The 23,840-nt window shown below is 33.1% G+C and overlaps 1 long non-coding RNA gene across 6 annotated transcripts; it reads left to right on the top strand.

Moving 5' to 3' along the window:
- Positions 1-8,668: 8,668 nt before the first annotated feature.
- Positions 8,669-15,617, top strand: LOC143250739 (uncharacterized). Of its 6 annotated transcripts, none has more exons than XR_013028347.1 (4): positions 8,669-8,903; positions 11,117-11,262; positions 12,325-12,463; positions 13,518-15,617. It is a non-coding gene; the product is annotated as an uncharacterized LOC143250739 (long non-coding RNA). The 6 variants fall into 6 exon arrangements; XR_013028344.1 differs by having other exon boundaries at positions 8,677-8,903; positions 11,122-11,262; XR_013028346.1 differs by lacking the exon at positions 11,117-11,262 and having other exon boundaries at positions 8,679-8,903; positions 13,518-13,618; positions 15,406-15,617.
- Positions 15,618-23,840: the final 8,223 nt, after the last annotated feature.

Below are 23,840 nucleotides of genomic sequence, written 5' to 3'. Positions count from 1 at the left end.
AGCATGATCGATAACAAAACTCAGACCCGCCACTCGCACGGTGCAAGTTGTAATCCTAACCACAATGATACGCCAAACTATAACAAACAATAATAATAACGAAAGTATAAGCAGGGACATACCTATTTGTACAATATATTTTTATTGTTGTCGAACTGTACTTTCTGTAGCTTCTTTACAGTTTGTACACAATTTAGGGTTCAATCCCCGTCCTACCAAATATGCTCACCCTTTCAGCAGTTAGGGGGAGGGGCGTTATTACGTCACTATCAGTTCCACTATTCGCTAGAAAAACAGTAGGCTAGCTGTCTTTCCTAAAGCCTTTCACTGTTAAATTAGAAAAGGCTAGTGCAGATATCCTTCGTGTAGCTTTGTGGAGATTCAAACGAACAAAGTGTACAATTTATTGTGATAAATACAGTGCATTACATCCCAAAAAATGTGGTAACCCTCTCTTGCACTGCCATCTGGCGTAGACTTTTATAAACCTAACCTATCTCGTAAATTATGCCGTAGCTGTGTCAATGCTATTTTTAGGATACCTTTCAAGGTTTTAACCATAAATTAGATAACACATTTCAGATACAGAAGAAAATCAAAGAGAAAATATGTCAGCAAATTAATGTCATTGAACAACAAAATATAATATTTTACATACTGTTTTTTTCTCTCTCTCTCTGATGACTAAAATTCTATTGTTAGTAATAGCAGGTAGCAACTCTATAAATAATTGTCCTTGTTTCTATACTGAATAAAGTATCGAGCATTTTGAGCCTATAAAACGTTAAAGAAAATACAAATGCGCAACCATCTGGTACCATGCAGTAATTTATACTAAAGTTTGTACCATGCTAGCAAGGTCTATAAGAAACAATGCCATCAATGAGGTTTTCTCATATCACTGTAGTTTTGTTTGTTAAAAAAAAAAAAAAGTCCTTCGGTTCATTTGGAAGCATATTGCTGGCTCTGGTGCTATTATTAGTGCTAATAATGAGCCTAACGTACTTTAATTCTTAATTTATAATCTTACCAGAGTTAGCTCGAAAATCATATCGATATGAACATAGTTTTAAATATTCACACAAAAAAATCTTTATTTATTAATTTAATTTCGTTAACTTTTTTATATTATTTTTTAAATTATTTGTTACTTAGTCTCCCCCCTAGTGGCTCAGAGGTATGTCTGTGGACTTACGACGCTAAAAACCGGGTTTCAATACCTGTGGTGGACAGAGCACAGATAGCGCATTGTGTAGCTTTGTGCTTAATTCAAACCAACAACTACTTAGTCTATTTTAACATCGTAAGCCTTCACACTTGTCGCTGAGTCAACAGAAGGCGAATGCGTATTTGAAAAAATAACATAATAAATGGAAAATAAATACAAACGTTTACATTCTCACTTAAGAATTCAAGTGATTTGTCTACATGTTTTACTTGTATCATTAATATCATTAAAACAACTGAGTTAAATCACTTTGCTGATCCATTTGATAAGCTACCTCACAAAAAGATAAGTAAGAAAACGACGTCAATTTGTGGAAAGAATTGTAATATTTTAAAGATAATAGGACTAGAGAATAAACTTTTCTTTGTGAAAAGACATGTAAGGCGATCCAGTTGACAGAAACAGTTTTATACTTCTAATAGAGTGGTTGACTCTTTGAATGAGTTGCCGTTGGTAGTACTGGAGGATTCCACTTTACAAGAGTTTTAAAATGAAGCTATAACAAAAGATGTGTTTACATTTTTTCTCAGGGGTGAGTGTTCAGGGGCATCTTTAAGGGTCCAAATACTTCCTTGTTGTTTGTACATTGTATTACGTACGTGTGAAAATTACACTAGCCGACTGACAAACTGTTTTTTTTTAATGATTTTGTTTTTCGAAAAGAAACAGTGTAATTTTTTAAGTGTGGAAGGCAAACCTTTTAGATCAAATTATTCTTCCCCAAGTGGTAACTTTATGGACTAACAAAGCTAACATCCAGCTGAATGTGATGCTTGGCGCTGAAACAAACCAACTTGCTAGATAACTACAGTGTAATGCCATTTGTATACAAGGAGTCATGCGCTTTCATAAAGAATCTTGCAAGAAAAGGAACTCATTACTGCTTCCAACGATAAAATATCTTCATTTTATGTTCACACATTTATAAAACAAATTTCAAAGTTTTTGTGTGTTTTTTTATTCTTCGAGTTTCTTTGTTTTGAATTTCAGCGCAAAGCTACACGAGGGTTTGTTTGTTTTTGAATTTCGCACAAAGCTACTCGAGGGCTATCTGTGCTAGTCGTCCCTAATTTAGCAGTGTAAGACTAGAGGGAAGGCAGCTAGTCATCACCACCCACCGCCAACTCTTGGGCTGCTCTTTTACCAACGAATAGTGGGATTGACCGCAACATTATAACGCCCCCACGACTGAAATGGCGAGCATGTTTGCTGTGATGGGGATTCGAACCCGCGACCCTCGGATTACGAGTCGAGTGCCTTAACTACCTGGCCATGCCTATTTGATTCCTTATTAAATTCACATGATCTAGTTAGGATAAAAATTGTATTTCTCGGAAACATGATTTTTTTTACAATATTCCATGCGCCATTTCAAAGATTTTTCTTCACCAGATTATCTTTAAGTATCTTGTTATCGCCAAAGTATTTCCATAAAAGAATGTCTCAAGGCCTAGAAGAACCATTAAGCCAAATGTATATTGTTTTGGTATATGGAACAATCGAAACAAAACACAATAAGTGCTTATAAGAAACTATACAAAAATTAAAGGATATAGAAATCGTGCTGAGTGATAAAGTTTGTGGTCAAATGGTGTACTAATCAGTAGATAGAGCAGTGCCTGAAAAAGTAAAAACTGATACGGGCATGAAAGAACCAAAAGATATTATTGATACAAGGATGTTTTTGGGAATGGTAATGAATTAGATACATTTTTACCATATTTAATAAATAAAATTAAACCTGTAACAGATATCCTTAGCAAACAGGGTCATCAGTATATTTGAGAAATTAAACAAGTAACAATGACAACAAAACTGAGTGCATTGTCAGAATCAGCTAAATATACATAATTCAAAAGTTGAAAAAGTCGAGTCAGCAATAGCATCATCTTTTGGCCTTGGAGAAGTTAAACCGCAGAGCTTACAAGCACAGAGCAGTGCTATGCTCAGATTGAACAAGAAGCACTTGCACTTGGTCTCACTATCAGATTTCAAAAACATGGATGAATTGTCTTCAAGAATTCAGACAAATACGATGAGGTTCATCAAATATTCCTTCATCATCTTCAAATTTTAATCAAGAATTCATTGATATAGGTAGAACATTGGTTCACAGCTTCAGAAAAAAATCGATAATTTGGGCTAATTCAATTATTCCAGCACTTCTTGTGAGAGAAAGACACTCCAGGAAATACAGACAAAAGAAGAAGAAAATAAAACCGTTGAACCGCTGAAGAAGTGCGGCAGATAAGGTTGGCCATATAAATACTGTATGGTGGAACTTTTAAACTTATATTTCTTTAAAAGTTTCCATAGAGTATGGACAACTTCTAAGTCATCAAGAAATTACAAAATGCTGAAAGAGATGACATGGTTTTAAGCAAGGAACTACAATAACTTGTAAATAAATTGTATTAAAGCTGCGAAAAAATGAACAAAATGAAGACATCTTTACTTAAAGCATTATCATATAGAAAATTATATTTTAATTCATTGTAGCCTCGCTCTTGTTTGAATTAATTGCTAACAAAACAAGCAGTATGAAACGACACATTGTCCGTCTGCTTTTTCAGGACAAAGTGTAAAACAACAATATTTGTCAAATGTTACCTATTATAGTTTATTTATGACGAGTCACCGATTTATTATGTTATGTACATTTCGTATTACTATTTCAAACAACCGGAAATTTGAATTTATAAGTTAGTTAAATGTTAAAATGTATGTATCAAATGTATGATACTTGCCAACAAGATTGGTACACACAATTTTCTTTTTTAACACAAATATATTTCGATATACAAACGACAATATAATTTATAATTACGGTTATTAAAAAGTTATTTCAAATAATTATTTATTTACAAATGTTTTATAAACTTAAAAACTGAATCTCTCTCTGGTCCGAAACTGAATATTTTATCAACCGTTCACAAGGAGCGACTTAATTCTATGTTGATACATAGGTACAATATACTTGACGGGGAAACTAGCTAGCTGCTTCACTAAGCATAGGTAAGTTTCTACGCTGAAATTATGCATTGTCTTCGTAAAAATATTAACGTTCCAAGCTAATTCACTCAAGTTAAACGGTTTGTGATGTTCGAAATTTGTAAATGTTCCTGATCAAATATCTGTAGTTTCCCGATTGATAAGTGTTAATCACCGTTATAGCTTCCGAAACTTATAGTATACTAATTGTAGCAAACCAACAATAATCTGAAAACTGTATCTTGGCACATAGAGTTATAAACCTTAGGCGAGGATCTCGAAATCTCAGTTGGCAACAATGTAAAATACATTGCTGATTCTTACACTCCAGAGCCGTGTACAAATTTAGAGAACAGACGGACTTTCGCAATACACATTTAACAATATAAATTACATGCATTTTGAAATATATATTAAACTGAGAAAATATAGTAAAATATATATATAATATTAAATCCGTTACATAAAACAAACAGATAGAAAGACAAACTTGATATTTCAAAATTAAACAAAGATAAGTGTTTGCAATAACATTACACGTGAATTAAAATACATTTATATGAAGGAGCTTCCTAGTACGCTACTGATCATCAGTCTTTATCATCAGTGCTTACTATTTCACCTGCTAGCAACATAGTGGAACAGCACCTCATATCTAGTCTTTGCTTCCCGGCACAGAGGGACTTTCTTGTGCTCCACCTGTCTTGCCTGTTGATGCAGTTTATCTACCAGTGACATTCTACTTTTATCCCTTATGAATGACATCAACCAGAGCCAAAGTTTTGACTCTCTGTTAGGCAAATATCTAAGTATCCTGTAGAAACCACCCCATTCAATCTTGTCCAGGCTTCATCGTGTCCGAGACTTAATCTCAAGGAAGAACATAATCGGCCTTTTAAGTACACTAGATGGTAATAGTTTCTCTTGGTTGAAGGGTGATGACTTCTACAGACCGTAAGAGAATTGGCAAGTATCCGAGAATGAGGAGAGGATTGTTACTTACAGTTTGCACACCTGATGTCTAGTGAAAAATGTTGTTCTTTTTTGTTCAAAAACAAACTTAGGATACTTACTAGGGTCTTGACCAGTTTGGCTATACTACCATTCAGAAAGACCACAAACCTTCATTTTAATGATATCATTGGTCAAAGCACCTAAATATCTCCTTTTCTTCTTCTCTGCCGTATTTTCCAACGAACATATTTCCCATAAAAGAGTTAGTTAGGACTCATTATCTGTAGGTTTGGAGAATATAACTTTGCAGAATATATTTCTATGATTCTCTTTGAATTCTGACTCAGTTCTTATGTAGAAAAACAAGCGATACGCCAAAATGGAAAACAATAATATTTATTAGCAAAACCAGACAGAACCAAATACAATACACCCAAATTAAATGAGATCAACCATTTGTAATGAATGTTTTTCGCTTATAAGAAAAGTGTAAAACATTCTGTAATGCATTTCTTTTACCAATTCAGTGTTGCCCTAACTGTGAGCTACGAAGAAAAAAAAATGAGGTTAAACAAAAACACTGAAGCTAGAAAAACAATGCTCAAAAATTAAACTTAAAGAAAAGATGCTACGTTTAGACCTAAAACAAGCAAAATCTCCTTTCAAAACCTTAGTGAAATTTAAATAAAGTATAAACTTTTTAAGTCTAAAAAGAAAATCTGATTAATGAAGAACAACCTGGCTTTGATTACAAAATAATAATAACATACAAACAGCGAATTTGGTCACAGAGAATCAAACAATATAATTTGGAAATCTTGGGCTATTACCATACTCAACAACAAAAAGACAACTGTTTATTTCAAAATATTACAGGTCATGTAACAGCTATCTTCCTTATAAGAGAACATGCCAAATTCAGCGGATATGAGTCTTGTGTGTAGTGAATTAACGAGATCTGAGTTGCTTACATGAGTAACTCTCTACATCCAAATTGAACTAAAAAAAGTACAGTAATTTTGAGTAATTTATAGATTAACTAAAGGAATAGCTAACAGCAGGTACAATTTTGTACTACACATACCAAGGTATTCCAAAACGGGTTACAACGGACAGTGGACCACAGTCTGCAACTGACAACTTTAAAGACTTTATGGAAACATGTGGAGTTTTATACATTACATCTAGCTCAAAATATATATAAAGTAAAACGGAAGTAAAGCGTGTCGTGAAGACATAATGTCTTCAGAAAAAAATCCGAAGTCTAACTGTGATGTCACACTGAGCAACACACGTATGAAATTCACACAGTCCAGTATAATTGCTTAAGGATAGAAAATTGTGCACTCCTGTACTAAACACATGCATATCTTTACACCTGGACCCAAAATGGCCAAATGTTTATGAGCTAAAAAGGAAGGGGAAGAATATCAAAGCACGTCAACTAAAAACCTTCAATGAACACGACACGGAAAAAGATCTGAAGAAATTATAGCCTAATGACTAATAAAAGGGGATAATAAAGTATTCACATGGAGAAGTACCATAGTACCCTACTTTTTATCACTCTCATCAGTGCTCACTGTTTCACTTGCTAACAAAAAACTCTTTCTGGTGGAACAGCACCTCATATCTAGTCTTTGGTAAGGAAGTTACTTCCAGGTACCCAGAAGCTTTTCTGTGCTTTACTTGTCTTGTCTGTTGGTGAAATAGCTTCTGTTGGTATAATTCATCCACCAATGACATTTCATTTTTCTCTTGTGAGTAACATCAACCAAATGTTATTTGGGATGCACGCCCGGATGGCTGCAGATAGTTCTAATAGTTTTGGCATAAGTACCAAACACAGTTATTTTTTATTTCAAAAAATGTATTTAACAGTTTCGTGGCTAGTATTATGCGCATTTATCGTATTCTCCACTCGTAATTTTTTGGATTTGAATTACCGTTCAAACTTTCTTTGGTAAAAACTGAAGTAAAAGTTGATAATTCAAACATCCAACTATCTTTTGTAACAAAGTTAGCATTACTCAAAAGCCAATTACCATTTTAATATTATTCTTAACCTTAATATATTTCAATAAATCTTTTATTATTGATAATAGGTGTAATATAAACATAAAATGTATTAAATCAATGTTTAGTTCATTAAATTATTTTAAGCTATACTCTTAATGTTATAACTTAAATGCTAAATATTTATTCATCTGTTATTCAGTACAAAGTTATGCAATTTGTTTTTTATGTTGTGCCGACCACTGGTATCAAAACCCACTTTTTGGGGTTATGAGCGTTCAGAGTTGCCAATGAGCCACTAGGGATCAAATGCTAGAAAAAAACGCAGTTCTAATTATGACGTTCAGATCAAAATGGTTTAATAACATAAGCCTAGAACATCTAGAAAACTGTAAGAATGTGACGTAAGGCGTTCAAGTCAGTTTGCTAACTTACAAACATGAATAATTTGTGAGTGTGTAGAATTGTTTCAAGCATGTCTCATGGATAAGGTGAGCTAAAAGGTAGTCAAAGATATAGTCAAGAAAATGTAGAATTACTTGAAGAGCTTTTGTAAGATAGTTGAATACGTCATCATGTTTTTTTTAAGTATTTGGATTTCAGCTTGCTATCGCACTTATCACGTTATTTAGTACAAGTTGATATGTTTTAGATTAAACAACGTTATTTGTAACGTAGGCCTGCGACACTTTATGATAGTTTCAACGGCGTAACTAAAAAAGATGACTTACCTCAGCATTAAAAGTCATTGGGCCCCCTAGACCCGGCATGACCAAGCGTGTTAAGGCGTTCGGCTCGTAATCCGAGGGTCGCACCAAACATGCTCGCCCTCCAAGCCGTTGGGGCGTTATAATGTGACGGTCAATCCCGCTATTCGTTGGTTAAAGAGTAGCCCAAGAGTTGACGGTGGGTGGTGATGACTAGCTTCCTTCCCTCTAGTCTTACACTGCTAAATTAGGGACGGCTAGCTCAGATAGTCCTCGAGTAGCTTTGCGCAAAATTCAAAAACAAAAAAAACAAACAAATTGGGCCTCCTACATTTATTCCACTTGCCTTGAAAATTCTTAGTTTTATCAAGTCATTTATCTCCTGTATTTGCAGGGGCATACTTACGTCACTAGATAGTGAACAAGTGTCCAAGCGTGTAGAAATGTTAATAGAGAACATAAAGGAATTCGTTACAGTTTAAATGTATAATACTTTCAAAAGTTCTTTACCAGATAATTCAAACGAGCTGTTAGCGAAAGAACACGATACAATAATATTTAATATCAACAAATCACTTGAAATTCGTGATGATGAGAAACCTACTTGAAGTAAAAATTTATCTCAGGACGGTTGGTATGGGTATTAACACTTTTACCAAAATAATGCAGAGGGCAATGCTTTAACCTTATAGATCATCTTCAAGTTAACGTTAACCTGAGATACAAATCACCTAAAAGTGCACCTTTCGATATTTCCGCCAACTTGTTCATGCAAATCATCAGGACCACTAGAGGGCGTATCGTACTTGTTTAGGGTCAGGGAGAAACTTGCACAGAAAATTTGATGTGTTTTGTTGAGCCACGGAATTAGTTTCTACTGGGCTAATTATTATAGAAGCTTAATTGATCTCATAGGCGTTAAAGTAATTTTTAATACACATCTATAACAAGTTGTATGTGAATGGGCAAAGGTACAAGAATCGAGCTCTTGAGACAAACTGATAAAGGTACGTTGATGTTATTCGTTGACATAATTAAGTATTGAATTGGGTGCTAGTGACTGTGACTCGGTATGACTCACTGTAAGTATTTTTCCCACTTAAAATGTTGTGTTTTCAGTGTTTAACAGTGTTAAACAGAAGCATAAGACTTGTACTCAGTAGATGTAGGGGACAGAAGGTCATTCTACCCGTCGAAGATTTTCAATAAAGAAACTTCTAATTCTTCATGTCCAAAACAATTTAAAGCTATCAGTGTTTGCAGGAGTTATGTTCTTGTTACTTAGGGAAGTTACGGAGTGCGAGGAAACGTTGGTATAATATAAAATGTAAAGGCAACAAGGAACCCATTGGTCCATCAAGGCTGTCCAATCTATTAAACAATAAAGAGAGAAAATATTTATCAAGCTTTCTTTTAAAGTGTTAAATTTACTTCATGCATCATATCTGGAGGAACCCATTCAAAAGGCTAACCCAATCTGATAGAAAAATAAAACTTAGTTGAGAAGTAAGATCTATACTTGACAAAATTTATTTTGTGTCTCCCACAAGTGTTATTTTTAACATTTGAACGTCTTTCTCTTATGATATAATGAATCATGTGAAATTTACTGTTTAAAAATTTTTACTTATTCTGTGGAATCGCATATGACACCTCCTTGCATATTAATGTTAACACATAATAATACACTCTTAACTATAGAATGTTTACTATTTATTTCATTAATATATCACTCTCCTTTACAAAATGTTTTAACTCCCATGTTAGAGTTTTAATTATAAATCAATTGGTGAAGTAGTTACATTTAATTCCAGCCCTAATATATGAATTAACAATGTTTCTTGGTAGTTAGGCTTTGCTTAATATTGAATTTTTGTGAAATTTTAAATATTTTGTTGTTTTTCAAAATTTGCAGTGCATACTGGAGGAATGTACACATTTTGTCAATAACGTTAGCAAACTTACTCCCCAAATAATAAACATACTAGTACAACTATTCCTGAGGAAGCTGTAATGCTGAAACATTGGCAGAAATCAAAAGTTATTTATTCTGGAAAGAAAAAGCTTTTTTCTTCCTTATTGTATTGCCAAAACAACCTTAAAGAGTGTGATTTTTGATACTAGATTTGTTGTTGCACAATAAATTTTCATGGTCTTGTACACATGCTTTTAGCCATCTGATGATATATATAATGTAATTGAAGCTGCATCTAGGACCCTTAAATTGATAAAACAAAACATATGAAGTTATTAAATAAAATATTTTGTCTTTAAATTTGAAGAAAGTATATAGTTTACATTCTGTTATGAAAATAACCTGCAAGTTTATTTGTGGATAAGTTCTTCGAAAAAACTTGCACAGTTATTTCTTCACTCTCATTGGATATCTGCCAGTGTAGAATAGTGCTATTGATATTATTTTATTCTTTAGTGGGGGACTTAATATTTTATATTATTTAATTCTTTATGCAGATACTAAAATATGCTGGTTATTTTGTCAGTGCATTAATATTTTGACTCAACACTGTTAGTTAATAAACTAAGATTTAAACTAAATGAAATTATTTAATCAGTTGACTTTTTGTTCATTTTCTCTTAAATATTCAACTTGTATGGTAAGTACACCATTATGATGTAGTAACTAGCAGACAGTATGAGAGGGGAATGCCACTACTACTTACATAGAACAGGTTAATTTTTTACACTGGGAATTCAAACAATTTATTAAACCCTGGGTTATAGTTAAAACATACAAAATTAGGGCAAGACCTAGTGGTGTAATTCATGCATGAGCATGGTGTAGAATAATTTATTATTAAAACAAGAAACTTGTGCTCTAAATTTATTCTTTATTTATTAGCTTAGTTAGTAATACAACATAAGAAGGAAGTGTTTTTTTTTCAGTTTCTTAAAAATAATTCAATTGAAACTGCAGTTCAAATTTAAATCATATTTCAGAAAATTACTATGAGGAACACTAAAACTGACTAGTTAAATAAAATAGTAGGAAACTGAGTAATCTTTATTATGCAGTGTGTATCTGCATAGATGTTTTAAACAAGTTGGATTATCAGTTTCACTGATACTTCCTTCAGATTATTCTGATAGCATTGTGTAAAAGTTCTAGACTGCCTTATGGAGAATTCTTAGTTTTTAGGAAATCTTGAATTTAACAAGAACAATGTATACTACTCACATGAGTGATTATTCTCATTTATAGTACAGGTGGGGCCGTAACAACTACAAACCACCTGAACAACCACTGTATTAAGGACACTGCTTTGTATCAAGCGACACTCTACCTGTAAAGTGACTGTTATTATCCACTTTCAAGAACAACAAAGGAACAGATATAACTTGAAACAAGTTCAGTTTAAAGGTTTTTCTTTGTTTTATGTGAAACCTATGTGTATTTAAAATGCAATGAATTTGGAATGAATGCTATAATACTAAAGGAAGATAAACCTCATGGTATTCTCAAATACCATAGTTCAAGATAAAGCATAATTTTTTTTAAATCAAGCACTACCTCATGGGTGAGTGAATTCGTATCAGCTGTTGCTCATGACAATAAGATGCGTTTGAGAGACAGGTTTTTACCATTATGCTTTACCTGTTGGACAGTTGTTTTACATCATTCACTCTACTGCTAGAAATATATTTCAGATAACTTCTAAGGAACCATTCATTTTCCTAAAAATTCTAAACTACAGAAGTCTAGAACATATACACAAACAGTTAAAAGATGTACACCTCTAAACCTCAAACCAAAACTTTGTACACACACACACACACACACACACAGACTAACAAATGTACTTAATACAACAATATTATTACTTTTGTTTTTCTATGGACTCCTGTAAAGTTAGACTGGTAGCTTTAAAATTACAAATATCTTCATAAAGTGTTATATAATGTCAACCATACTTTCTGATTTATTTATCAATTTCTGTGGGGGATATTCTGTAACTGCACTATAAAAATTATAATGACTAAATGTTAAGAACCACAGATTTGAGCAAATGTTTGTCAAGAGCTTAGATGCAAAATGTGGTACTGTTTATTTCTGACAAAAAATTAGCTGCTAATGGTATTATAGTGATAAATAAGGAGGTTTTTGACTCGAAAGGCCTATTATGGACATAAAGCATTTTGTTAAAAAATAAAGCATATTTTGTAAATTTTGAGCATTTTGTCCTATGAACAAGAAATATCTTGCGCTTCTGGTGGACCCTTATTCCTGTGGATCATGTAAATTTTAGGAGGAAATTTCAATGGAAGAGGGGCAGGGTAAGTCTCTGTGAGTGTTCAAACTTGGTTTATTTTTATATTTTATTTTTTACAGTCTTTTACTAAATTGTACATGCTTATGAGTTTGCTGATAATTTTTACATTAAATTTGATTATGAATCATTTCCATTCTAGGTGCAATATGAAGTTAGCATTCTTGTAACTTCTGAACATCATTGGTATCTGATAAAATGGATTGAACTTTGAAAATGACTAATGACAAGGAACACCATAAGGTTCAGGAGATCAATATAAAATTTAGAAAGTCTCAAAGGTAGGCATGGATGGATAAATATAAAGAAGATACTGCTACATCTGACACAAATCAGCAGATCCAAACAGTTTCAGCACTACCAGTTTTTATGTTTGATATCCACTGCAATTAGATATACATGTCTTGTAGAGTAGGTATATCATTTGTGCCTCACCTTTTTTGCTGTACCATTTCTTGGACATTTATGTTTAAGATAATATGAGAAATTTCATTAACTTTCTGAGCAGCTAACTCCAGAAAATGGCTTTAAATACATTTTTAAGTGTGAAAAGTCCTGTTAATGCCCCATTTATATTTAGATGAGTAATAGAAATCTCCACTGGGTCATTTCCCTGGACCCCAGTGTGGGCCTGCTATCCTCCATACCCTCCAAGCTTCCAGTGATTTTTCTCATCCCTCCAACACTGATACTAGTAAGAATATGTGAATTGTAATTCCTGTTTGTAAATGCTTGTTGTGTAAGTACTTTTACTTTAAACAATTGTTACTTTTATTTAAAAGTATCCTAGCTGGTGAACAATTTTAACAATTCTTGTATTACCACAGTTGAATTAATTAATGTGATCTCATTTCTCTTATTAACTAGTGTTTTTTTTTTGTTTCATCTTTACTCTAATGATAAGGTTTATTGTTGCTTTCGTAATTAATTTAGTTCACAGTCACATTACATGAGCAATTAATATTTTATCTCAATTGACTGATATGACAGCTCAATCATTGTTTTACTTATTTGTTATTTTAAGGTCATTTTACTATTCTTGTCAGATAATTTTGATATATGCTATTATGATATTTCACACTTTTCTTTCCATTTGTTTATTTGATGTTTAATAGTTACTCTGTTATAAGTACTCTGTAATAGAAATTGAGATGCAGAATTTGGTGGATTTTTCCAAATTATTGACAAGGTGTGAAATAGTAATGATAATACGGGGTGTCCATAAATTATTTGCCCCATTATGGGTCTTTATAAATTCTTTGTTATAGAAGCTACGTTAAAATGGTTTACAGTGTTTAATAACACCACTCAAGATGTTATTTTTTTATTTTGCAGAACATCCATGCAAGACATGCTTCTTAATGTTTGGAATGAAATCATCTACCACCTTGATGTTCTGCATGCTACCAGTGGGACTTGTGGAAGTTTACTGAACTGTGGTAGTTTACTTAATTAAAACAAATATTTCTTGTTGTGTTATTAATTACCACAAACTGTTTTAAGTTAGCTCATATAATAGAGAATTTGTACAGGCTCGTAATGATCATGTAGCAATCCTACGATAATATAGGTGCAACACTACTCCTACCATAATTAGCACCCCTTTCTAACAATGCACCTGTTAATCACTTCTTCACATTGGCATTATTACTGCATCAATGTATTTGTTTTGCTGCAATTTATTTATTATATCCATATATTTCTACTTTCAAGAGTTTTCTGACTTAGTCACTGCTGTTTTGCCCCTGCTTGTTTTTTTTAGTGGAGATTCATTATTTCATTTTCATTATCTACCTTCCCTTTTTTAATTTTGTTTTAAACTTTGTGAGTTACACACTTGTAGTTTTTTTCCTTGCCAATACCCATTTTTAATGTGAGTGGTAGAGGACCCTCTTCCTACCACACACATGATGTGCAGTTCCAGATTCTGCCAGGTGTTAGTTAAGATCAAGCTCTCAATTACAGTTTGTCACGCTTTAACCACTGTACATCAAAGGGCTCTTTTATTTTCGTTAACTTTAGATAGGGTCTATCTTTTGTTTACACCCTTTCGGCAACATATTACTAATGTGCTAAGAGAATATCTGGCTCAGAAGTGGTGCAGTCCACACAAGTGTTATTAGTTCATTCTCCCATCCCATGGTTTTTCTTTAGCTTGACCACTCTTGACCTATTCACTGTGAGATTTTAGCATTTTATGAGGGGAGGTAGCATATTATATAGGAATTAACATTTTCCTAAACAGAAAATGTATGCTTACCTCCTCGTCAATTAACCACCCATTTTCCATGCTTCTGGTGTGGTTTAATTTGTTCTGACCAATCTCCATGTAGCCAACAGCTGCAAGATTAAAGAGGCAACTAGTTACAATAGGGGTAGTGTCACACTCATATTAGTGGAGTACATTAGGGGAGTGTGGCAGATGCATCTGGACTCCCAACTGAAGGGGGCCCCAAATCCCAATCAAATGGAGCCCTTTTTAGTGCATTTCACTAGTCATTTTCTCAACATGGGCTCATTCCATTTGACCAACCATGTAACCTCTTTATCCTCATTTAAAGTCTTCATAGTTTTGATACTACTAACTTTAATATTGTGTGTATATTTTCACAACATTTGACAGATTTTCACCAGACATTGTAACTCTTTAACATACAAAAAAATCATATTTTGCAAAGTGTTCTTAATAAACTAAACAAAAGATTTGTTCATGAATATATATTTTTTTTTACTAGTCCATATGCAATGTGTTTTTGTGTTAAAATTAAAAATACTTCATCTCAAAAGTCTGTAATTTCATTTGTGTGATTTCAAGAACCTTGTAGAGCATTTCAATTGCTTGTTTATAGTAAAATATTATGTTTAATTGGTTATTTTCTCTAAATCTATACAAGATCAATCAAATTGACTGATCTCATAACCACCAAAAAGAAAAACTAAATCTAAATTACTGTAGCAATTTCAAAGCACTTCATTTCATAAGTAGTTTCTTTTGCATTCTTATTGCATCTGTTCCATTTTTTTATGTTTGTAAACTGAATGAGTCATTTCTAAAATTATTTCAGATGCATTGTGCATGGTTTTATATTTTGTTTCTAAACTCCTATATCTCTTGCATATAATTTCATGTGTATTGTAATAGAAGGGCTCCCTGTTAATTTTTTAACTTAGTTTTCCTGTACTTTAGGACTGGTCCTGTATTAATTTGCATTTAAATATACAGATATCTCATGTTAACATATATCAGAGTAAGTGGGACTATCAAAACTAGTGAATGAAGATTTGCGATGACAGAGGGCAGTATCAGTTGAGAAGTTTTTTGTGAGGAGAAGCAAATATCAATCAGAAATACATTTTCAGTTTAAGAAAATGTTAACCTTCATACTGTATAATTGTGTTTTTGTTAACTAAATAAAGTTGGTGATGGTCTTTTAATCTCCTTTGTGAATTATAATATAACAGTAAGTCATAAACATTAGTATAAAAAATTGGTTGGGATGTTATCCACATAATTTTTCCATGCTTTTGGTTGGAAGTACTGATTGTTTATTGTTGAAACAAGTGCTTTCTTTGTTGGTTTTTTTTTTAAAGGCACTTTTACTTATATATAAGCAATTAAGAGATGAAAACATACCAAATTCACTTTTTGTAGAAAATTCCAAATTTTTATCATTTTCTCAACTGATGCAATATGCTGACTATATTCCTTGCTTTTTGTTTCTACTGCTACCCAATTGAGACCTGTCATTTAAAGTGAGGCAACGAATCATACATTGACTAATAGTGGCCGTTTCATGTAAGTGTTAAAACTAAGTGACCATTGATGTTCCAGATTAATGGCACGCTAATGCTTTCTGATGCTTTACACCTCATGCAGCAGTGGTGATCACATGATTAATCAAACAGTATGTTTTCACATTTCTTAAAACTGTCATTTGTAACACTTCTAGTTTGGTGTCTCGTTAGTCTTTTTGTGAACAAAAGATTTGTTCAAAGATGAAAACACAGTCTTTTTACATTTTGTTGAACTGAACACAATTCAAAATAAATTGTAGTATTTTCCTGGCTATAAAATAAATTGGTGAAAATATGTCAGTCTTTTTTGAAATGACAGTGCTAGCATCATATTTCTCTTTGATTCTTAGAGTTTATAGTACAAAAAGCCAAAAAATACAGTTAAACTGTTCTGTTAGAAGATAGGACCTGAGCAGCTGTTAATTAAAACAAGTAATTATGTTTATTTACAAGTTCAGACAATGTTTTAAATGTGGGGTAGAGAGTACTTTAGTGTTAGTAAGATGCTTCTTTGGTCTGAGTGGGGTTAAAGCAGTAGAATGTAACTGGTTCTTGGATCAGGTTGATTTAATGTTTTAAGAGTGCTGTTTAGCAGTTGGAAAACTGGAGAATTTGATCTGTTGGGTATTTAAAGTTTTTAGAAAGCAACATGGACAATTTTATCAATGAATAGAGAAAAAACTTTAATTATATTTGTTGTAAGACAATGGTATCAGGATTTTTGTTTGTACACCACGTCCTTTATCAAGGGCTGTAAGGAATATTGTGAATTAGAAGAGTGTATAGTTAATGGTATTTCAGCCACACAGTATTCATCCTGTACATTGACAACAGCATGTTTTGCACAATTCAGAGCTCATCAAGCCAGCTAAGAGACAATAGTGTTTATGTAAGCCATATGTTACAACAGTTATGGTGTGGCCATCTTTTCCAAGCTATTGAAGAATGACTATCATTAATTATATTCATGATGCCAGAAAAACAGATTCAAGAAATCTTGATGCAAAATTATAAACACCTTAAACTTTTGACTGTTTTTTTATTTTGTCTTCCTACCACAGACTATCTAACTTCTTATCCACTACTCATTTTCTCCATCTCACTCTTACATTAAGTTATCTCCTTCCCATGTTCCACAATTTTCTCAGAGTTCCCTCCAGTCATCAGTTTTCACCATTTGTTTACAGTCCCTTCTCTTGAAGATATTCAATATTCTGTGAAAGTATTTATTTCTTTTACCATTTTCACATCCTTTCACATCTTTTTCTTCCCTTTGTTTCCTATAATTTCTGTAATTCCTTTATTTTAAAATATTCTTCTCTCAGTTTTTGAAATATCTTCACTTGACTCATTATTTCCTTTCTTCTGCCATAATCAAAGCCATATTAAGAGACTCCAAAATTTTTTTTCCTTCCTTTTTTTTGTTTTTGTATTTTCCATTAATCATTATATTTGTGTCCAAATCAGTTTTTAATTTATTGTATCTTCCATTTCATCTCATATGTTCTAAGTCATTTCCTTTTCACCTTCTTGTTTGTTTTTCTGTACTTTCTACTATAATTTGTGTATATGATCCAGTTCCATCCAACTTCTGTACATTTAATCATTTATTCTCTTGTGTTGTTGTTTGTTTTTGTTTTTCTATCATTTAATCAACCACTAAAGTTGTCCCTGCTTCTTTATGTATCCATTTTCCTTCCTTGTACCCATCCACTCTTCCATTCAACACCATCAGCCCTCAGGATCATAAAAAATCATTTGACATTCCATGGTAGTTATGAAGCTCGACCTACATTCTGCAACTCATGGATTTATATCCCATTACCAAACATGCTTGCCACTTCAGCTGTGGGTACATTATGTTAAATAGTGAATGCCATTAGTTGTTGGTGAATGTACATAGTTCAAGACTTTACAGTGGGTGGTGCTGACTTACCTCTAGTTCAGAGCTTCTTAACATTTTCCAGTATCATTCACCCCATAAGCTTTTCACACCAGCTTACCCACTTCAGTTTGAAAAAAAGACTAAAACTATAAAATTCTTTATTATTCTGAAATAACTATACATCAGACTACAAGTAGAATGAATAATAATAATAATAAATAATGACTCTTTGGCTCTTGAATTTATTGTATAATTGATAATGCTTATTCTCCCTGATTCTGATCTCATTAACTGCTGGATGCACCATTCACCCCGTTCAGAAACAATGCTAATTATTGTATATCAACCCTACACATAATATTCTCCTGGTTATTTCCTTTCTATTTAATCACAACTTTTGATTTTTTTTCTCATTCAAAATTTTGGCTGATGACTATTTTTTTTATCTCATTTTACTTATTTAATTTGTACTGAGTAATACAGACTATAATAAAAGGAATAATTTAGAAACAGAACAAGAGAAAGAAAAACAACAAAATGGCACAACTTTAACAGATGTGTTGGTTGTTTAATTCCCAAAGATATTAATGTAACCAATAATTCAAACACAGCTTGCTTATCCCTGGGAATTCTTTGGTTGTAGATAATGTGAAACTTGCACAGCACCCCAAAATCATTGGATTTTAAAATGGAGAGATTGCTTCAAATGAATCACAAAAAATAGTAGTTTGGGAAAGAAGGTTCTGACATTACCCAGACAGGAAGACCCAAGAAGAATGCAACCAAATCCATTTTGGAGAAAATAAGTAATTAGTCATATAGTCTTAATGTTTACAAAAATCACAAGTGGTGGTTTTTCTAGTATAAGATTCTTAAGAACCACCCAAAAAACACTTAAATCATGAAATTCATTGAAGTAAAGAAAATAAAGTAATAAGGCTACAGTGTAAGGTTGGTCAGGGAGAAAAGGTTAAGGAAAAAAAATTACTGAGTAATCAAGGAAAAGGAAGAAAACTGCAAGCAACCTTTGGCTCCCGTGATAGTTGAAGAAGGTGTGTTTTTTGTAAAGTGAAATGTGTTTGAATAGATCAGTGAGATGGGCCAGGGAACACAGATAGTGACCAATAAGGGTAATAGCAGCATTTAAAGGCAGAATAGACTTTGGTATACCAAGCTGAATTATTACACTACTGACCAATAAAATACTATTAGTCCAGGATCATGGGAGCCTCAGAAGCCAATATTTGTAGTGGACATACAAAATATTGCACCCATAGCTAGCTTTAGAATAAAATGAATGTGATAAAATAACAAAAAACCTTATGACATTTACATAAGAAGTGCCTGAAACTATTCTGATTAAATAATGAAAATAAATTTCTGGTAATCGTTAATAAATGAAGAAGAATTGAGAGTTTTTGAACTCCAGCATTTACCTGATGTACGAATTACTAGAATAAACAGAAAGAGAGAATCACTAGTTACTTGTCTCAGTTGAACAATGCTTAGAGCTTTTTGTAAAGATCAATGCTGACAAAGATTTTGGCCTTGTCTCTAAACTGAGACCTGGGAAACAAAGATATGTTTATCAACTTTTGAGAAAATCTGTAATGTCACAAAGTTAACATTAAATATACATTGAGGTATATGAGACTTTTTGGTTGAACAAGAATTTATTCAAGAAAATTTGGTCATGCAGGTAACTGGGAAGCCACCATAATATAACTTTGAAAATACGAAAGACAGAGAAGTTCTTGATAAGTGTAGAAAAAGATGCTATGTTTATGTAACTTAGGCACATGAATGAAATCAACATGTTTCCAAGAGCCCAACTGTGTTAATTCAAGAAATAAACTTCTAGCTAGAGCATCAAACTGAGTGAATTGGAAATTCAAAACACCATCTGGTTTCAGAGGTAAATGTTTGGTGAGGAACAGAATCTAACTCAAAGAGAAACGAAAATACTATTAATGAGTTATTTCTCAAAGTTCAGTCATAGAAGGAGAAGATGTACCACAAGTGTTATAAAAAGGAAAGACATGAGGCCAAACAATTGTCAAAAGCTTTACTTTGTTCTATTAGTGTACTTATAGTATGACATTTATGCTTTTAATTGTGAAAGCAAAAGACAGGAAAAAGAATACAATTATCAAAATGACTGAAGGGTCTAGGAAAGAAAATAATATTTAAACACAAGTCGAACAGAAATGTTTACAAGGTGTTTTGATGATGCTATATAAACCTATAAAGTTTGATATAGTCACAAGAAAAATGATGACAAAAGTTGATGGATTATACAATGCAGACGACTAAATGATTGTAGTCATTTGTAGTTGGAATTTATTGAGAAATGAGGAAGACTGTGTTTCGAGAAAAGACACTCGCTAATAAATGCATCAAGAAAAAAACACCAAAAGCATTACCACTTATGTCAGTGGAAATTAGAAGTGGAGTTATGATGACTAAACTTGCTAGTCCATGCCCAGCCTAATGGTACAGCTAATATTCAAAATAATCAAATAATGCTTTTAAAGAAAGGCCTCCACAAAATAACCGCACATGTCAATATGCTTTATTCTGGCTGATGTACATCAAAAGTTCTTATCAAATCACGCAACTCATTCTGGTAGAACCTTGATGATCAACAGTAGAAAGGGTTAAATAAAAACAAAATATCATTTATTAACTCTCGTTCGCTGAAGAGTTATTACACACACACAAATTACATCCTACCATTAATACAAGCCAGTTGAACTAAATAACTATAGTAGGAGTACTGGAATTGAGATTTTAAGCAAATAGGAAGAAAAAAGCATCAATATATATACAGTGTTTCGGTTCAGTGTTATGGGCTTTCGAACTACGAGACTTGTTATATACAGAAAATGTTATATGTTATATATTTCTGAAAGCTTTAGTTGCATATGAATTCTTAAATTTTGTATTTCTGTATTTTATATGCAGTTTAGCATAAATACTTGGTCCAGAAAGTCGTTGAGATTGCTTTAGTTTAGTTGCTTTGTTTCATGTAGTAGATAATGTTTATTCTGCCAGAGAGGATATCGCAGTGACATATTGCACCCACTTTGAAAGGATTAGTAAATGTAATTTCCTTTACTAAGCAACGCTGAGGACGAAAAGCTAACGACTTTTGAAACTTCGTATTCTACACGTGTATTTCTACAACAGGCAACTGCCGTCCATTCAACTAAGTGTTAGCATTAATAATAATTTTAATTCGAAAACAGTACGTGTAAACTTGAGAATAACACCTAATAACCTTTGCAATGAATGAGAAAACGCCCAAGCTGGAAAGATGTAGGACGAGATTTGTAAAATTATCAAAAATATCTGCAGTTGTTTGTGCCCCCAAGTGACACAGCGGATGTCTGAGGACTTACAACGCTAAAAACCAGTTTTCGATACACATGGTGGACAGAGCACAGATAGGTTATTGTGTATTTTTGTGGTTAATTCAAAACAACAACAACAGTTGTTTGAACAGCAACAACTGAAATGTAATACCGGTATAAATGCGTTCTTTTTAAACATGTCAATATGTTAATATAAGTCAGGATTGTAAGATATGGTTAATTTCCAAAACATGAATTAGAGAAGTTTTATTTGAATGGCTGGCTGTAGATCATTTGAGTCATAGCAGCATTTTGCGATTATAATGGTTGATTTAATAGATGATGAAACCAGTTTTCGATAGTGTTTTAACGTTTATTTCTATCTCTTTTTTTTTTTTTAGGTATAATCCCCCCCTCCCAGTACAGCGGTATGTCTCCGGATTTACAACGCTAAAATCAGCGGTTCGATTCCCCTCGGTGGGCTGAGCAGATAGCCCTTTGTGGCTTTGCTATATGAAAAACACACACACCTTCAGGCATAATAATTTTATTTGTGTTGTTATCGTAACACAAATGTTTTGATAGTATACTGCAATTTAATTGATATATTATAATCTACACTTGACTTTAGTTTTCTCGCAGTTTTTGTAAACTTAATTGTTTTCAAACACTATTTTCTATTTGTCTTATTTATACTTAATTATTTTATACGTCTTGCTTTCAGACTTCAGTAATAACGAAGTGAGAAAATATCAAAACCTTTACTGCCAATAAATAAAAAGCATTTTTTGTTCTAATTACCATCATGATCTTTGCTAATGAACTTCGTTTTCTCTTTCTCAGGAGGGTCCGACATGGCCTGGTGGTTAAGGCACTCGACTCATAATCCGAGGGTCGCGGGTTTGAATTTCCGTCACACCAAACATGCTTGCCCTTTCAGCCGTGGGGGCGTTATGACGTCACGGTCAATTCCACTATTCATTGATAAAAGAGTAGCCCAAGAGTTGCGGATGGTGATGACTAGCTGTCTTCCCTGCTAACTTAGAGAGGGCTAGCGCAGATAGTCCTCGTGTAGCTTTGCGCGAATTACAAAACAAAGCCAACCAAACTCATGAAACAAAAACTTACTTTACGTACTGCCTCAACAGGGGGTCGGCGTTAAATTTATGGACTTGCAACGTTAAAATCCGAGGCTCGATTTTCTTTAGTGAACGGGTCGCAAATAGCCAGTTTTTGAGCTTTGGACAAAAACAAACTTTATGTTCTTATCCAAAGAAAAATATTTATCTCCTTTCGATTCGCCCTTTCCAAAGTATTAGTTGAGTTTGTTTGTTTTATATTCGGTTAGTAACGGAAACGACGCATCTAATTCATTTATTTTACACATCTTTAAGTCAATCTGGCCCAGCATGGTCAGGTGATTAGGTCGCTCCATTCGGAACCTGAGTATTGTTTGTTTGAATCCCTGTTGCACCAAACATACTTGCATTTCAGCCGTTGTTGTGTTATAATTTATGATCAATCCTTCCAGTCTTTGGTAAAATAGTAGTCCATATATATGTAAAAACGGTTCGTTTGGGTTGAGAAAATATTTTACGTAGAGGAGCGAACAACGTTTCGACCTTCTTCGGTCATCGTCAAGTTCACGATTGACGAAGAAGGTCGAAACGTTGTTCGCTCCTCTGCGTAAAATATTTTCTCAACCCAAACGAGCCGTTTTTACATATATATTTTTCTCTACAAGTGGGTTTTTTCGACATCACTGATAGTAGTCCATAGTTGGCGGTGGGTGATGATGACTAGCTGCCTTCCCTCTAATCTTACACTGAAAAATTAGGGAGGTTAGCGCATACAGCCTTCGTGTAGCTTTGGGCTAAATTTAAAACAAACAAATTTAAGTAATTCACCAGCGATATTTCCAGACGTTGTATAGTGCTTGGTGTTAATGGTCTTATGCCCATTACTTGATTGTTTATATTTACGCTCAAAGCTACACAATGAGCTACTTGTGATTTGCTCCCAACAGGTATTAAAAACCGGTTTCTAGCGTTATAAGTCCGCAGACACCATTGCAACAATGGGTGGATTACTTGGTTGAAAACTGCTGGAACCGTGGAGATTATAGAAAATCGTAAACTAGTCAGTTTAAACATAAGAATTGGAAAGGTGACAGAAGGTTATTTGGCCTATCGTTGTCACTCTCAAACAACAACACAAAGAAAAATGTCCTTACGTGTGTAATAAGTATTCATTCTTCGCATAAACGTTATTATGTTATTTAATATATATTACATAGTCTGTCGGACAATAAATTTTGAACTATTCATTAGACTATTAGGCGTAAATACCAATAAATAATTTGTATGTATATGGGATCAGAAGAAACATTAAGAAATAGACAAATTGACATAATGGTGGAAAATAGATTGGTTATAAATTACCTTTTTTTCAGCTGGGAAAATATGACTTCAGATGTGTGTTTTTGGACAAATTATTTACATTAATAAATAACGGAAGTTGTTTTTTTTACACATTAATTTGATGTCCATAAATTCTCAACAATACCAACCAGCTGGTAAACCATGGTTGTTTCCATTGAAAATACTTATTGCATTAGAAATTGCC

This window comes from Tachypleus tridentatus, chromosome 5 (genome assembly GCF_004210375.1).
Source record: "Tachypleus tridentatus isolate NWPU-2018 chromosome 5, ASM421037v1, whole genome shotgun sequence".
Lineage (NCBI taxonomy): Eukaryota > Metazoa > Arthropoda > Merostomata > Xiphosura > Limulidae > Tachypleus > Tachypleus tridentatus.
The sequence above is the reverse complement of the archived record's forward strand: the minus strand, read 5'-3'. Positions and strand labels throughout refer to the sequence as shown.